Source organism: Giraffa tippelskirchi, chromosome 7, assembly GCF_054371585.1.
Source record: "Giraffa tippelskirchi isolate mGirTip1 chromosome 7, T2T-mGirTip1v1.2.pri, whole genome shotgun sequence".
Classification (NCBI taxonomy): Eukaryota; Metazoa; Chordata; class Mammalia; order Artiodactyla; family Giraffidae; genus Giraffa; species Giraffa tippelskirchi.
Window position 1 is genome coordinate 40,023,742 of NC_137281.1, and position 13,439 is coordinate 40,037,180.

Genomic DNA, 13,439 nt, shown 5'->3' on the forward strand with positions numbered 1-13,439 from the left:
CAAGAACGTTGATATTATCTGCTGGGAATTGCTCTATTGTCATCCTCACTTGTGTAGGAACCACTTGTCTCTTTCATCCAGACCCAGAGGAGAGCAGTTTCTACTCTTTGGGAGAAATCTCCACCCCAACCCCCATAACAATGTCACTCCTTTTCTGACTGTGAAATAGTCTCGATTCTGCAGACAGCTCCTGTCTTTCCTGTCTGGTCCCTGTCTGCTTTCAAATGTGCCCAGGTGTCCTCTGACCTCCACTACATGCACTTCAGATTTTTCCATTTTCAGTTTGTTGAGGGCCACCTCACTTGTCACAATTTTGGCTGTCTCCTCAGTCCATCCATGGGCTTCCCTGGTGGCTCAGATGGTAAAGAATCTGCCTGCAATGCAGGAGAACTTGGGTTCAATCCCTGGGTGGGGAAGATCTCCTGGAGAAGGGAATGACTACCCACTCCAGTATTCTGGCCCAGAAAATTCCATGGACAGAGAAGTCTGGAGGGCTACAGTCCATGGGGTTGCAAAGAGTCAGACACGACTGAGTGACTAACACACACATTATAATACGTGTCACAGTTTTGTTTAAATCACTTTTCTTCCTTACATAAATTAATGGTAAACGAAGACTATCACCAGTGGAAAACCCTATCACTTCCCAGACTTAGAGGAAAATCCTAAAGATAAACACCAGGGGAGTAAACAGCCTTCTGGAAAGTTCACTGGAGACCTTGCTGGCCTCAGGCTCTGCTGTCTGTTGAGAAGGGGGATTTGCAAGTGTTCGGGAGGTGTGGAAGCTGTGTTAGCACCATACTGAGATGCTGCCTTTGATTTTATCTGGGGTCTTGAAAGGGAGTTCAAAACAGAAGGACTTTCTCAAGATGTAATTAAACATTCCTTCTTCCTTGTCTGTGGACCTTGCAGAGCAGTGCTTCTCAAACTGAGATGTGCATGCAGGTCAGCTGGGGGTTGGGATAAAATGCAGATCAGTGGGTCTGGGGGTGCTGGAGGGTTGGCATTGCTAACCGGTTGCTGCTGGGTCCCGGCCACTCTGGTAGTTGTGAGTCGAGAAAGGACCATCTTCACTGACACTTATCTGACTCTGTGAACCCCTGTTTTTTACCATCTCTCTACACCATTGCTCAAACAGGAAATCTCTACCTAGAGTTCCATGTCTTTCCTACTCCCAGGCCCTCCTCAACACACTGCATTTTGCTTCTGTTCCTCCTTTTATTATTGACACTGCCTTTTCCCTCTTCTCCTGTGTGCTCTGCCTTGCCCAAGGAGACTTCATTCATTCTTGCAAGAATATGGAGTGCCAACTTTAGGCTAGATCCTACTTTAAGCCCTGGGGCTATGCTTTTCTGATGACTCCTTGAAATCTATCTCTACCACTACCCTTCTATCTCTTGTGACCTTCCTTGTCTCTGGTTCCCAAATATGGTACATTTGGGTACTTCTCTTTTGTCTTGTCTGCTTTCTTTCCTCTTCCCAGACAGTGGAAATGTCCTCCCAAAACTTGTCTCCTTGCTGTTTTGCCCCTGTATTTTTTTTTTCCCCACTTCATGTGTAGATCTTGCTGTCTGCCTTTTGTTGTTCTTTCTCTGATGTTGTTTGTATCAGATATCTATTGCTGTGTAACAAATTAAACCTTGTGGCTTAAAACAAAAAACAGATTTCCCTTGGGATTCTGCAAGTCAGCAGCTTAGGCTGGGTCCGGAGGCACAGTTATTCTTTTTTTTTAATTTATTTATTCTAATTGGAGGATAATCGCTTTACAGTATGGCACAGTTATTCCTATCTTAGCTGGGTTCTCTTATGTGTTTGTGATCGATGGCAGGTCGGCTCGGAGGCTCTGCTTCTGGAGGTTGGCTGGCTGTGTGCTGGGGGCCCTGCTGCAAGCACATGTAGTATCTCTCCTCTGGCAAGCCAAGTTGTACACAAGAGTCTGGATGGCAGCTTTCTAAGAAGCTCAAAGAACCCTTGAGTTCAGGCTCAGAAACTCTTCCTTCTAGCACATTCTACTGCTCAAAACCAGCTTCAAGGGGAGAAGAAGTAGATTCCATTTCTTGAAAGGAACTGTTGCAAGATCACATGACAAAGGCATGTGGATACGGGGAGATGTGGGGCATTTTTTTTTTTTTTTTTGCAGTCTAGGCCTCAAATCTTCATCTCTGGCTTCATATGCATTTCTCATCTCCCACATGGCAGCTCTTTAGATGATATTACTACTTCCCCGTCTGCCATCTATTCCAATCCAACCTAAGCCATATGGCCACCTGCATCCCTCTTCCCCCAAAGCTCCCCTTCACGTTTTCACCCTTCCTCTCAGTGCCCTCACCATTTTCAGATACAAAAAATTAATCATGATTACTTGGCCCCTGTCATTCCCTTAGGGCAATAGCTCTTCATGTTGTCTTCATTTTTCTCTCATGCACTCTTTTGCATCTATCTTCTTTCTTTCCACTGCCAGCATCCTAGCCCAGGCCTCTGTCATAACCACAGGCTCCTCACCAATTCTGTACTCTCTAAATTTCTCCCACCTGCAGTTGAGTCTGTGCTCCACTTTGATTTGATCCTCAAAAGGATATTAGTCTAAGCATCATTCTCCTTCTAAAAGCACTTCCAGTGGCTCATCTTTGTATGTATCAGTGCTTTCTCAGCCTTGCCACTGATATCATTTATTAAATATTTTGTGGACTTCACTAGCAGTCCAGTGGTTAAGACTTTACCTTCCGGTGCAGGGGTGTGGGTTTGATCCCTGGTCAGGGAACTAACATCGCACATGCCTTGAGGCCAAAAAACCAAAACATAAACAATAAAAGCAATATTGTAACAAATTCAATAAAGACTTTAAAAATAGCCACATCAAAAAATTAAAAAAAAATTTATTTACGCTGGCTCACTTTTTATTTTATATCATGATTGCATAAGGCAATCTTGTATTGCTTACAATATGTAAAAATTAGCCATACAGTAAATGCAAAACTGTTAATATTTTTTAAATGTTTATTTGTATATCAATGAAATTAATCCATTTATGCATAATAGATATTGGAAATATTGGCCTACTGGCTAAATTGCTGTATCCTCAACTTGACATTGAAGACCCTCCATATCTAGTACCAAAGTTAACCACATTAAGGAAAAATAAAATTCCTTAGAAAAGATTATTGAATTTTATTAAGGGTCATTACAGTGGCTATAGATCAGTCCCACAAAGTAGGATTGCCTGTCTTAATATTTTTGTGCATTGCTTAGATATATCAGTTGTTTTGAACATAGTAATTTGAATTAGCTATTCTCCCTGGCCCTCAAAGCTCTGTTGCTCATACTTAAGTTCTTGGTGGCATGATAGCCTTGTTCTGTCTGCATTAATAATTTTTCAAATATTATCTCCAGTTCTGACTTTGGCTTGACAGGTTTCCAGCTGCCAGTGGGCTAAAATTTTGTGCTACATATTCCCTTATTTACGGCTTGTCTTAATCCTAGATGCCTAGGAAATACTGTAGTTGTGATCTATAGCATTGTGATCATCTGAAAAATCACCTCATTGTTAGACACTTTGAAAACACTGATGCTTGACCAGATGCAAGCTGGGAGGTTGCAGTTGGCACCCATCTGCCTTCCCCATGATTTTTGCACCTGTGTGTTTATTAGGGTAAAACTGGTGGAAGTTCAGGGCAGAAACCAAGTGAAGGAAAACCAGGTCAGTTTAAAGGAATTCTGATAGACTTATACGAAAAGTAAGAAGAGTGTAAACAGAAGACAAGAGCGACAGTGGTTGAGAGTGATCCAGAAGGGTCTTATCTAGAGAGACAAAACAACCATGTCCAGATGTGGGGAGGATAAAGAAAAGGGTGTTATTTTTTTTATTTTAAAGAGGCCAATTCAACCTTAAGTTATCTGATAACTTTTGGACTATAGTCAACACCTTATTGCTTGACTACTAAAATTTCCCAATGAAATGTAACCCACATGTGAGAATTCAACTTTCGGGGAAATGTTTTTCTAATGATTAACTTGGCCACTCTTCTTAATGGTTGACACAGAATTCTTGTCCTTTAGTTTCCTATCAGAAATGATGCTCTCGAAGTCAGCTGCTCAATCCTTAGTAAAAACTGTTATAAGAGAGAATCTATTTATGGTGAATGGCCTGAAGAAGATGGCAGTGCAGCCATTCAACCAGGTAACCTAATTTAATGTGAGGCGTCTGCCAGCCTGATACCCTGTTGTACACCCCACTCCACAGTTGCCTTCACTGGGTCTTTATCATGCATTGATTACACACTCCTAGGGCTTTACTTTGCACGAGTGTAGTTTCATGACTATCCTCTTTTCAGTTCTGTTTAGGCTGTATCCCATTACATATCCCAGTGTCCTCTTTTATGATGTCTTACCAGAGAATCTTCTTAGGTTACTGTACAGGAAAAACTGGGGGGAAAAAACTACTTAGCTTTAGCTAATAGGTATTATTAATCTTGTTATTCTCATTTCTCTGCATTGGCTGCCAAGAAGCTTGGAGTCCAGCATGAAACTTACTCAATAACTCTCCAGGAGAATGTACTGGAATGTACATTCCAGTCATCTTGGCTTTATTATTTTCTTGATTTTTTTTGCCTTTATTCTTAGAAATATAAACTCTCTCTTAGAATCAATTGTACTTTTAAAAGTCACCCAACTCTTTTGTGGAGAAAGACAGGTTGTGAATAAATACTTCAAATGCTCCTAAGTACAATGAGCGTGTTTATATAGTGTCAAGGATCCCTTGCATATCTTTCTACAAGAGAAATTTCCACTTAGGAAATTAAAGTCTACTGGTTATGTCAATATTGTGCAACTGAAAAAAAAAATCACCAAATACATCCCTTCCCCTTTTGGTCTTTTTATAAGGACGAGTCTAATTCTCAACTTAAAACGCTTGCTAGAGTTCATCTCTTTTAGGATATTTTCCCCAGAGTTAGGGAATCTATTGAAATGATGAGAACAGAGAAATTGGGATAGTCCCCAAGCATTCAAATCAGTGTTTGAGCTCTGTTATCAGTCAAAAATTTCCTTTAAGTCCTATATGTTCACATTATGCCATCATTAGCATTTATCTTGGGCTTCCCTGGTAGCTCAGCTGGTAAAGAATCTGCCTGCAATTGAGTAGATGTGGTTTTAATTTTACCTGAAGACTGTGCTAAGATTATGCCAGTACTGGGAGTCCATTGGACCAGTTGTCAAGTGGTGACTGATCCACACATACATTCCAGGACCCACGAGTTGGCTCCCTCATAGTTGGAAAACATTTCTGCGCACACCCAGGGCATTTGATCTTTGAGAAAGCACTGCTGTCTTGGTTCTGGGAAGTCTGCCCGGTGCCACGTGAGCTCTGCCCAAATTAAGAGAAGCAGTTAACCTCTTGTAAAACCAGCCACCCTCTTAGATTGCTTTAAAGTGACTCATGGCAATGCAGATGCACTTTACCATTGTCTTGGGGCCACTGTTTTGTTTAATCAGCTTCCTGAAAAGTGGAAAACTTTATTTTGGTAACTTTGGAAAGCAGCCTGACTCATTCCTCCTTCAGTTGTTTATCTAAGGTTGGCCCAAGAAGTCTAATGGATTTTAATGACTCTGAATATCGAGCAATTGGCAGGCTGGCAGGGTGTGGGGGCAGAGGCCCAGTTGGAGCCACTTTCCACTATGTATGGGCTCTATGATCTCCAGCACATTTGTGAGCCTCATCTCTACAATGGGGATTCTGCTCTGTATGGTGGTAGATAGATACTGGTGAACAAAACAGAGAAATCCTGCTCATAGGACTTCCATTTTAGAGGCTTCTAGACCCACCTGCTACATGGGATTGTTGTGTGTAATAACTAAGCTTCTTGTTGTTGTTCAGTTGCTCAATCATGTCCAATTCTTTTGCGACCCTGTGGACTACCGCCCGCCAGACTCCTCTGTCCCTGGGATTTTCCAGGCAAGAATACTGGAGTGGGTTGCCATTTCCTTCTCCGAGGGATCTTCCCAACCCAGGGATCGAATCCAGTCTCCTGCAATGGTGGGCGGATTCTTTATCACTGAGCCACCTGGGAAACCCATAAATAAATTTACTTTGTAGAAATTAATGACAGCATTTATAGCACAGAGTTGTTGTAAATATTGACTGTAGCTCTTTGTATACTAAGGGCTTCATTATTGTTAGCTATTATCACTTGGGCTTCCCAGGTGGCATAGTGGTAAAGAATCTGCCTGCCAATGCAGGAGACACAGGTTTGATTCCTGGGTTGGGAAGATCTCCTGGAGGAGAAAATGGCAACCCACTCCAGTATTCTTGCCTGGAAAATTCCATGGACAGAGGAGACTGGCAGGCTATAGTCCACGGGGTCGCAAAGAGTCGGACACAACTAAGCACCATGTATGGCACGATAATTATCATCATTATTCTAGGATTTTATTTTTCACCTGAGATCAGGTGAATTTCTTCAGATGTGGAGAGACTGCTGAACACAGACTGTGGGAGAAGGATCTTGCCCCGGAATATCAAATATATGAACGGAACTGTTTGGAGGACTTTACCCCTTAAACATTGATAGATGGATCCTGTTTTCTTTGCTTAATATATAACTAGGTCAGGGTTTCTCAACCTCAGCACTATTGATGTTTGGGGCCAGATAATTCTTTGTTTTGGAGCTTTTTTGTATATTATTGGGTGTTAACAGCAACCCTGGCCTCTAGCCACTAGATGCCTATAGCACCTCCAGTGAAACAACCAGAAATGTCTCTCAACTTGGCCGAATGTTCTTTGGGGGGCAGAATTGCCCCTGGTTGGGAACCTCTGAGCTAGAGAAATATTTTGGAAAAGTTTCTGGTTTTATCATTTAGAAAGTGCTAACTGGGATGAATTACTCTTTTGTTACAGAGAGCATTTATCTAAATATAGGGCAGGTTTTTCTCTAGGGCCTAATGGAGCTAAAAGGAGGCTCCGTTACCGTGTGTGCCTCAGAATAGCTAAGAAGGCCAGTCTGTTTTGAGGAGTCACCAGGGAAGGAAGTCCCTGGACCAGGTAAGAGAATCAACAGCTGTCTTGGCATCTGGCAACTGTTTTCTTTTTCTTCCTCTCTCTTTCTGTTTGGGGATCTCTCTGGGCTAATAGAAAAAACTTTTGAATTTGCAAAGCGATGTGATACAGTAGATTGAGAAGAGAACGTCTGTGTTCACTAGATGGAATAATTGATCATGAACTTGGGACTTGGCTCAGTTAGGGTCCACCTGTGCCTCTAGATATTTGAATTAAGTCAGTCACAAAGCTATTTGGAATGAATTGTTAAAATACCACCAATGACTGGTTCTATGCAATGATTACATTAAATAACAGATGTGATCTGGATATCAATGATTTCTGTTTCTCATCCCATTTCTTCTAATTTGGGGGGACACATTCAAGCTGATTATTTTGTGTCTTTGGTCATTTCCAGTTTATCTGCTAGTTGTTATTCTTTTTAGGCTTGAGTCACATGAATCCCAAACTCAGAAATCTTTTCTTCATTCATCCCTCAAATATTTTGCAGTGACTATTCTGTATAGCAGCAGTCCCCAGCTTTTTTGGCACCAGGGATTGGTTTCTTGGAAGACAATTTTTTTCCGCAGACTGGGGGGGATTCGAGTGATGGGGAGTGGCTGTAAATACAGATGAAGCTTCACTCACTCGCCCACTGCTTACCTCCTGCTGTGAGGCCCAAATCCCAACAGGCAATGGACCAGGACCCATCAGGTTTTGGGGCCCCTGCTGTATGGTGCATAGAAGCTTAAGAAATAGTTTCCCTTTCTACACGGTGACCTCCATCTCTGTCAGTCTTGATTATCTGTCCTCAGATCCCATCCCTGTGTCTGGCATGCAGAAAAATCTCAATTTATAACTAGTTGAAATGTGTTTTATGCTAATAGTCAATGTCCCTTGTTTAAAGATTCTGTAGACTGATTATGCATTCCTTGAACAATTGATAGGATGTCTTAAGGAACCTGTAGCAATGTGTTCAAAAGAACAAACTCCAAGAACATGTACTGTGGTGGTCCAGCATTTTCCAAGCAATAAATTGTAAAGCCTACCTGGCTGATCCTTCCCAGAGCAGTTGTCGTCATGACCCTTCCCTCTCTACCATGCTTGGAATTCCCAAAGGGAAGGGGGCAGTGCTGCAGACAACAATGTGCCCTCTTGGGCTCTGATCAGGGTTTTATTGTCAGGAAATCCCCCTTTTCAGGGACTTCATTGTCTGCATCCTCTAACCAGCCCTCCTCTAAACCGCCCCCCCATCCCCTACCAGCCAACAGATTTCAAGGCTTTATGGAAATGAAAAGTTGCTCTTCTTCACAAAGAAAGATTGGGGGAGATAAAGTGATTAACACTTATTTTGTTCAGGAATCCATCCGAGCCACCATCCTTGAACACTCATTTGGCTTGTTGGAAGGGTAATCTCTTTCAGAAACATTGGACAGAATTGACCAATTCATTATGTATGTAAGTCTGCTTAAGAATGTTTAATTCAGTGAGTCCTCATCTCCAGGCTTCGTAATCTCCTGCCTTGGCTATTCTGTTCTCTTTGAGTTTCTGCAACTCATTTCTCCCTTGATTATTGAATCTTTCCCTGGACATTCCAGACATGGTAGAATCTCAATGAATAGATGGATGGGGGTGGGGAATTCCATACTCTTTTAGTTAGTTGTCATGATGGAATTGTTCTGGGTTAATTAAACTTGGGCAACTACAAACTTGAAAAAAGTATGAGAATACTTAAGCCAGTGGAAATGTTGGAGCATGCCTTAGAGGCAGCAGTAGCTTATAAAATATAGCTACTTTGGCCAATACGGGAGAAGTTCCTGGAGGGCCAATTCTGGAAGATCTAAAGGAAAACAAGTGAACATTTAGTTCTTTATGGGCAGACCAATGTTTTTGCTATTTAAAGAGAGGAACAATTAAATTGTGGGTATCTTTCAGTGGGATATATATATATTTTAAGCTCATTTACTCTTCCTTTTGGGTTTACCTAGCAGATTTGTGTTATAAATTAATGCAGTATTTATACTTATAACAGGGAAGGGAGGGAGTGGGGAAAATATAAAAAAAAAATTGGGCAATGTTGAAAGGGCATGCACGCGCGCGCGTGTGTGTGTGTGTGTGTGCACGTGCAGGCACGTATATGACACTCCATGGGACTCAGATGGATGTCCCAGTGGTAGAAAGTAGCAGAGACGTGAGAAGAGACCCTCCCTTTAGCTATTGCCTTTGTGGTTCAGGCCTCTACTATCTCTGATTGCAAAGAAGCAATGAAATACATTCATACATGCTTGACAGTAGCCACTGATTTGAAATTGATGTTTTTCCCTTTAGGTGTAGCTGGTAAAGTTGCTGATGGCAGGCTGCACGCTTCTTAACAAGTGGCCAGATGTCTGAAGTAGAATTTTATTTATTATTTTATTTTGTATGTGTTTTACTTATGTGTCTAAGTAATTTAGGGAAGAGCTCTGGACTCCAGATAATTTTTTTTTTTCCATTTCCTTTGCAGTAGGAGGGCTTCAGGGAAAAGGGCAGAAGAAAAAAAGAAAACAACCCAACAAACTTCTTTGAGTGGATCATTACATTTTAATAAATACATGGGTAGCCCTCCTCCCCCAATCATCAACCTTTGTATTCATCTAAAATGTTCTTCAGTCATTTTATTTACTGTAGCCGATTAGTTGCAGTGAGTTCAACACACACGGTGGCAGTCAAGTCCTGCATGTTTACTTTCCAAAACTCAACCCCCAAACTCATGACCTAAGAGGGGTGGGATGGAGGGATGGGAGGGAGGCTCAAGAGGAAGGGGACGTGTGTATACTTAGAGCAGGTTCACTTTGCTGTACAGCAGAAACTAACACAACACTGTAAAGCAATTATACTCCAGTTAAAAAAAAAAAAAGTCAAACCCCAAACCTCCTTTTTTTTCCCCTTAAAGAGCATGCCTTTTAGACTTTTGTGGAGAGAGGAATGGCAATCCACTCCAGCATTCTTGCCTGGAGAATCCCATGGACAGAGGAGACTGGTGGGCTACAGTTCGTGGGATCACTAAGAGTTCGAGACGATGGAGCGACTAACACTACACTGCTTAGACTTTTGAAACTGGAATAGAACAGGGCAGAATATATATATATTTTTAATGATCATTCCAGCTAAAGAAACTAATAGAGGAATTTTACTTTAGCAGAACTTGGGGGGTAGGTATGTGGAGGAGGACAGTCATAGAGCCATGACTAGGCAGCAAACGGGGGTTCTCAGCGGAAACCCAGAGGGGAGGGCAGAGGCTGCATTTGGAAAGGTCTCTCCAGGCACACTTCAGAGGTTGGGCTTTATCTTTCAGGCATTTTGCTCCAAGGGTCATGCTTATACTTCTGCTTTGGAGGTTGGGTAGACCTGGTGTGAGGGGCTGAGGGGTGGCCTGGGGAGGGGAGGTTAATGGGTCCCGGATGGGGGGAGTGGGGTAGCCGTGTTCTTCTCACAAGACTTGGGTCCCTTTTAGCATCTCTGGGAAGAGGTAGGGGCTGGGGATGTTCATTTCCTTTATATCTGGTTCAGAAATGCCAAAATCTTCCAACATCTCATTAAGGGCCGTTGTCCTCGAGTACACGTCCCCATGGTGATTTGACATCATTTGCATTTTCTGGCCCATCATGTAAATCATAATCATTTTTAGGAAGAAAGAATCACAAACATCTGAAAAAACTGACTTACATTCATTTCTCAAATTCTGCCTCTAATATATCCTTTTCTTCCAGGCGATCAAACGTCTTACCAGAATTATTTTTAAAAACTGAAATAGACCCCTTTTAGGGCCTATTGGATTCAATGAGTTATTAAATTTCACATCTTCCAGGGTATATTTTTTCCTGATGCCATAGTTCAAGATAATGTTTTTTTAATACTACATGCAGAATTCCAGAGATTCATAATAGCTTATGACATCTTAATGTCCATAGTGACATTCCACTGGTCATATCCAGCTGTGATAAACAGCTCTGTACTCTATAAAGATGACAGCCACTAAGTAAAATGCAGGAAGATACAAACAGTCCGTGGATCTTATGAATAATGTTACAGAACATGAATGTTAATTTTGAAGAAAACACATGCTTAAATTTCAAGTTTATGCCTTCAATTTGTAGTCCTTTTATTCTTCCAGGAAAAAAAAATATCAAGCAGCTATACTTTAAATGAATTTAATGAACTGCAAAGACTGACATTTTCACTATAAAAGTCACACTTCATTTAATGAGTAGTTAAATATTGATGCTATATTAAAATACAGGCAGAATAAAAATGGCACAATGGATTTCAAAATAGGAATTCAGGGTTCTTTTATGTTGAAAATTTCATGAACAGAAAAAAGTATCATTCATCAGAATATCTTCATAAACACAAATATTCCTGAACAAAAAAAGCATTAATTAGCCTCCAGTACATAAATCCCAGTAGAGGAATTGAGGTAAGTCTCTCTTTCACTATTTGATTCTCTATCAGTCTTTCTTGCCTAAGGACCCCATGGTGGAAACAAGGTTCTTACCTTCAATGAGAAGGATGCTGAAATTATAGGAGGGGAACCTAGTTTGCTGGAACTGACTTGCTTAGATATGAAGAAAAAAACCACTGTATGTTGGTGGCATACAGAAAAATAATTCTAGAAAAATTCTAGAAAAATAATTGAGTAAGGTCCTATTACTTCTATTATTCCCCTGCTCAGAGCTCTCCGGTGACTCTGACTCACTCAGTCAAAGCCAAAGTCCACATAAACACCTGTAAGGTCTCAACTGGGTGGCTGCCTTGATCTTCTCCATCTCATCTCTTAGACGAGGCTCACTCTGCTCCTGCCACCCTCAGGAACTCCAGGCACACTCCTGTCTTTAGTTTACTCCCTGTAGTCTGGCCTCAAACCCCTTTCGGCAGATGTTTTCATGTTTCCCTCCCTCATCTTCTTAAAATCTTTTTTCCCAAATGTCCTTTTCTCAGGGAACCCTTTAATGACCAACCTATTAGGACCTTTTATGAGCCCTCTTCCCTTTCCATGATATTTTTCTATCCCCCCTTCTTGTCTCCATTTTCCTCCACTCATTTGGTTTGACAATAGACACTGTATTTATTTCACTGACTGCCTGTCTCCCTCGTGCTAGGACATAACGTTGTAAGGGCAGAGAGTTTTATCGCTTTTCTTCATTGCTTAATCCCCATTGCCCAGACCTGTGCCTGCTTTAGAGGAAACATTCAAGAAGTGTTTACAAAATGCACAAATGAATAAAGAAAGTGATTTTTGAGGTAAAGGTGGGAAGCATTCCCCATGGTAGTTGGGCATGAGATCCAGAATATCAGGAGAGACTCCTGGGGTATAGATTTGGGAATGATCTGCATGGGTAGGGTGCTCAACCCATTTTGGGTTTCCTGGGACTGTCCCAGTCTTTGCAGTAAAGAGCCATGTCCTAGGAAACCTCTCTGTCTCAGATAGACTGCAATGGTTGGCCATGCCGTGCATAGAGATCATGCTGAAAGCTCTTGGAGTTTGCAGGAGGAAAGAGCTTACAAAGCCACCTGTCATAGGCACCAGGAAGGTGACATGTGACTGCAACTGACTTGCCTGTGTATATGGCTGCAGACTGAGAGCAGAACATGGACCCCATCTAAGGGCATGGTTGCAACTCTACTCTGACCAACCATAGCTCCAGGGAATTAGAGGAGCTAATTCCTCTAATTAGCTAAGCTAATTGTTTAGTGTTTTCTAAACTCCAGAGTTTTCAAGGGGATCCAGAAATTTTGATCCCATGCTATGTTTCAATTTTTAAATCTTGGCAACTAGTTTGAAACCATCCAGGGATTGCATATGGCCTGTGGGCTGTCATTTAGCTACCTCTGCTGCAGTAGACTTAGGCTCCCAATTCTTTAGGAGACAAGTCCTCTGAACCTTAATTTTAATCCTTAAATGAAAACAGTCATTCAATGTCTTTGTTGTTTGGAGAAAACAAATCCCATTGTTAGTTGTAAGTAAAGGTTTTATGTGGAAATTTGGAATATAAATATTTGTGGAGTATTTCCAAAAACTAGTCTAAGCATGTTACCTCTGTTCATAAATTTAATCTTCAACTCATAAGATAAGTTCTGTTAAGATCCCAGTTTACAGATGAGGAAACAGAGGCGTGACTAGATTAAATAACTTATTCATGGTCACAGGCTCCAAGGGGATAGATCTGAGATTCAAACTCAGCAGGCTGGTTCAGAGCCTGTGCTCCTTACTCTCATGCTTCTTAAAATTTAATGAGCAACAGAATCACCTAGAGGGCCTGCTAGAACCAAAATTGCTGGATCTCACATCCAGAGTTTCTGACTCGGTCTGTGATGGGGCCAAAGAATTTGCGTGTCTAACAGGCTCCCAGGTGGTGCTGATGCTGCAATC

At 41.6% G+C, this 13,439-nt stretch overlaps 1 protein-coding gene across 8 annotated transcripts in view; it reads left to right on the forward strand.

The window, feature by feature from the left end:
* Positions 1-13,439, forward strand: part of TOX3 (TOX high mobility group box family member 3) — a 118,858-nt gene that overhangs the window by 13,032 nt on the left and 92,387 nt on the right. For 6 of the 8 annotated variants that reach the window (XM_081505835.1, XM_081505839.1, XM_081505838.1 and 3 more), the window contains exon 1: positions 11,009-11,486. The exons of the other annotated variants lie outside the window; for them this stretch is intronic. The gene's annotated coding sequence lies outside the window, so the exon portion shown is untranslated. Of the gene's footprint in view, positions 1-11,008; positions 11,487-13,439 lie in introns of those variants that run through there. 8 annotated transcript variants of the gene reach the window in all.